General features: G+C 47.0%; 1 long non-coding RNA gene across 1 annotated transcript; it reads right to left on the bottom strand.

Annotated features, from left to right (window-relative positions):
• Nucleotides 1–3,838: 3,838 nt before the first annotated feature.
• On the bottom strand, nt 3,839–4,284 carry LOC136477386 (uncharacterized). Its single transcript, XR_010764003.1, has 3 exons — nt 4,226–4,284; nt 4,078–4,145; nt 3,839–4,004 (listed from the first exon to the last, which is right to left on the bottom strand). It is a non-coding gene; the product is annotated as an uncharacterized lncRNA (long non-coding RNA).
• Nucleotides 4,285–4,495: the final 211 nt, after the last annotated feature.

A 4,495-nucleotide genomic window follows, 5' to 3' on the forward strand; every position in this document is an offset into this window, starting at 1 on the left:
AATCCACTCAGGATGCTGTGGAAATCATGCAGCCTCTAGGACACTAGTCGGCAAAGCATTCAGAACCGGTTTCTATTGGCCAACAACACTCAAAGATGCAGAAGAGCTCGTCAGAACATGCAAGAATTGCCAAATGTTTGCTAGGCAATCACATGTGCCGGCTCACAACTTAATATGCATACCGCCGGCTTGGCCGTTCTCATGCTGGGGGCTGGATCAAGTCGGACCACTCAAAAAAGCAAAAGGAGGCTTCGAATACATATTTGTGGCAATCGACAAATTTACAAAGTGGATTGAATACAAACCTTTGGTCAAATACAGTGCAGAAAAGGCAGTGGAATTCATACAAGACATCATGCATAGGTTCGGCATGCCCAACAGAATAATCACAGATCTTGGTTCACCATTTACAGCAAGAGAATTCCAATACTGGGCAAGAGATTGTGGGATAGAAATCGACTTTGCATCAGTAGCACACCCGCAGGCCAATGGACAAGTCGAAAGAGCAAATGGACTCATATTACAAGGTTTAAAACCAAGATTATATGAAGATTTGAAAGATTATGGTGGAAAATGGATCGATGAATTACCAAAAGTAGTATGGGGTCTAAGAACCTAGATCAGCAGAGCAACTGGATACTCACCGTTCTTTCTGGTCTACGGATCAGAGGCAGTACTACCAGCCGACTTAATATGGCTATCTCCAAGAATAGAACAATATGAAGAAGGCGAAGCAGAAGAAACAAGGCGGTTAGAAATTGATTCAATAGAAGAAATAAGAGACAGTGCAATCATACAAAATGCAAGATATCAGCAAGGGTTACGAAGACATTATGACAAAAGTACTCAACCCCGATCACTAAAGCCAGGGGACTCAGTACTATGACTAATCCAGAAGAAAGATGGACGACACAAACTACTCAGTCCATGGGAAGGACCCTTCATCGTGAAGACAGCAACAGGACCCGGCACATACGAGTTGATGACTCCAGATGAAATACCTGTAAAGAACACTTGGCATATCAGCCAGCTCAAAAGATTCTACAATTAAGTACAACAGATTGTACTCAAGTTTCAAGAGAAATAAAACAGAGATTATTCAAGAAGAACAGCTTCAAATATGAGCCCTGTCCAACGGACAGAACCAACCCGTAATCAGGTTGGGGAAAAAGGGGCTTCCCTGTTAACAGCCAACCCTGGAGAACGGTTGTGCACTACACTGCGGCAATATTCGATCACTCAACCCCCCAATATGGAGATGGTCTGACTCACGGCCAACGGCCAATAGCTTCTTGGTTAAGGAGAACCCAAGCTAGCATTTGTCACTCTACCATAAAGAGATAGGTACGGACTGATAGCCCTGTCCAACGAGACAGAAACCAACCCGTAATCAGGTTGGCAAAAAAGGGGTAGCCCTGCAAACGCTCAACCAGAAATGGGTTGTGGACTAACGGGCGGCAATCGCTTACCCCCCGAGCTAGGTTCCGATTGCTTACTTACCCTGCACACAGCCAACCCGGGAAACGGTTTTTTGTGCTATACTGGGGTCCGGTCGCCTACCCCAAGAAGTGGTACCGATCGAATACTTCGCCCAAGAAGCGGCACAAGCACTCCAACAACTCGGTCGCCCTACCCCAAGAGTGGTACGATCGAATACTTCGCCCAAGAAGCGGCACAAGCACTCCAACCACTCCGTCGCCTACCCAAGAGTGGTACGATCGACTACTTCGCCCAAGAAGCGGCACAAGCACTCCAACAACTCGGTCGCCTACCCCAAGAGTGGTACGATCGACTACTTCGCCCAAGAAGCGGCACAAGCACTCCAACAACTCGGTCGCCTACCCCAAGAGTGGTACGATCGAATACTTCGCCCAAGAAGCGGCACAAGCACTCCAACAACTCGGTCGCCTACCCCAAGAGTGGTACGATCGACTACTTCGCCCAAGAAGCGGCACAAGCACTCCAACAACTCGGTCGCCTACCCCAAGAGTGGTACGATCGACTACTTAGCCCAAAAGCGGCACAAGCACTCCAACAGCTCGGTCGCCTACCCCAAGAGTGGTACGATCAACTACTTCGCCCAGAGAGGGACACAAGCACTCCAACAACTCGGTCGCCTACCCCAAGAGTGGCACGATCGACTACGTTGCCCAAGGAGGGGCACAAACACTCCAACAACTCGATCGTCTACCCCAAGAGTGGTACAATCGACTACTTCGCCCAAAGAGCGGCACAAACACTCCAAACAACTCGGTCGCCGACCCAAAGAGCGGTACGATCGACTACTTCACCCAAGGAGCGATCTACAGTACAAATCGGTTGATTACCCCAAGAAAAGTATAATCAACTCCATCAACTCTACTACATCACAAGAAGAAACAAGCTATGGCAAAGCAGAAAAAAGCCACAAGGAAAGACAGGGCGAAACTTTTCCATATTATTCAAAGACATCTCAGAAGAAAAAGAAAGACAGGTCGAAGCCTGCTCATTTCAGTCAAAGACAAATTCAAAAGCAGGGCAAAGCCTGATCATATTTTCAGAGACAAGTATATATTACAAGAAACCACAAGTTCATTACACAAAACATCTAAGGAGCTGGAGGCACAGCAGGAAGCACATCCATCTGTTCCAAGATTTGGTCTGTAAGACCACCAAGCTCCACCTTCGCCTCATCCCATCGCTGCGCAAACTCTGCAGTCACTGGAAGGATCTACAATCTGCTGAAGCGGAGCATCAGGAGTGGCAACCCGGATGAAGGATATAACATTGTTTACACAACGGTAAAAACCACCCTTGACAAACTCAAAAAATCGAGTTGACAACACCGGGATAATGCCTCTCAACCCTTGAGCAAAGTCCTCCTGGCGACAAACAGCAGCAATAATAGGCTTCACAGCTTCATAAAGAGCCCAGAATTGATCTTGGGCACCTGTCAGCTTAGTTTGGAGAGCCCGGAATTGATCATGGGCAGCTGCTAACTTCTCCTGCAAATCTTGCACTGACTTCAAAGCCTGAACAAGGTCACGGTCAGCTCCAGATCTAATCAGCTTGGCCTGAGCAAATAAATCTTGGGCCTCTTTCAATTTGATATCAGAAGAAGAACTTACAGACTCGGCTTGATTTTGAGAAGTACAGAGGGTATTGACCATCTCCTCTCGTTCTTTCTGCCAACTCTCCTTATCCTTAACAAGAGCTGAAAAGAAAGCAGACAAAGAACTCAAAGAAAGAAAGAAAAAACAAGGCAGAAAAAGCAAGTATGCAAAGAAAGGAGAACCCACCAGTTTTTTCTTTCTTCAACGCGGAGACCTCATTCTGAGCAGCAGTAACAGCCTGCAAAGATGAGTCGTGCACCTTCTCAGCCTCAAGCACCTTAGCATTGAGGGCGGACTCCATCAGAGCATGCTGCGCCTTCTCATAAGTTAGGACAACTTCAGTCTGAGCCAGCTCATCTTCCTTTCTTTTCAAATTGGCTTCAGCAATGGCAGTAAATTGCGCCTCATGAGGACCGAACAAGACATCCTGATCTTGAAATAAAGACTGCAAAGCAAAAATATATGAGACAGCAGCAGAAAAAACCAATATCGAAAGTTAAAAAGAACTCGAATACCTTGAGTTTGGCGCCATACGCGCCCGAGAAATTCTCCCACAAAGAAACCAACTCAGACAGCCGCTCAACACGACCGAGTTGGACCAACTCCTCCCCACCCTGAGTTAACAGGAGAGTACTTGGAGTAGAAGTCAAAGGCTAGCCGGCACTAGAAGTACCAGCAGCATCCACAGCAGCAACAGACGAAGGATTATTATCAGCCGCTCCCCATTCACTGCATCCTCCCGAGCAGCTGCTTCGAGGTTGTCCAACAGGGACAACCCGGTCGGCAGAATAGGAGCAGCAAAAGGGCTGCCTAAGTTCACTTCAACTCGGTGCTCCATTGGAGGAGACACCGGAGTTCCAATAGCCTCCTCCTCAACACGCGGAGCAGGAGAGGCAATACGTGGAAGAGAAGCTACAAAGAAAACAACCCGTCAGACAGAAAAGAAAAAACCAAGAAAGCAAGCATAAACGGGAAAACAACTTACCAGCAGTAAAATCTTGTAGAGGTCCACCAGCATCAAGAGCCAGGGAAGAAGAAGTATCCTCCGAAGGCCTACATTCGAAAAAAGAGCTCGGGCCAGTCAGAGACAAAAGCAAAAATGGCAAATCAGAAGACAAGATAAATATACTTACTTGATAACCTTCTTAAAGTTTCTAGCCACCCCTAAGAAGCCAAGATTCAGGAGAGGCACATCGAACAAATCATCCTCAACCACCTCAAAGGAGGGGATTGAGAGGGCCTCTAGGACAGAAGCAGATACAACTGTCACAGAAGGGGCACAAGGTGCCGGTTTCCTACTATAATGAAAAAAGCAATTTAGTTATTTAGGAAAAGAGCAAAAAGACAAGCACAAGAAAATTTACAGCGGAAGACTTACGGTCGAGTGATCAAGGGGACCTCAT

Source organism: Miscanthus floridulus, chromosome 8, assembly GCF_019320115.1.
Source record: "Miscanthus floridulus cultivar M001 chromosome 8, ASM1932011v1, whole genome shotgun sequence".
Taxonomy (NCBI): domain Eukaryota; kingdom Viridiplantae; phylum Streptophyta; class Magnoliopsida; order Poales; family Poaceae; genus Miscanthus; species Miscanthus floridulus.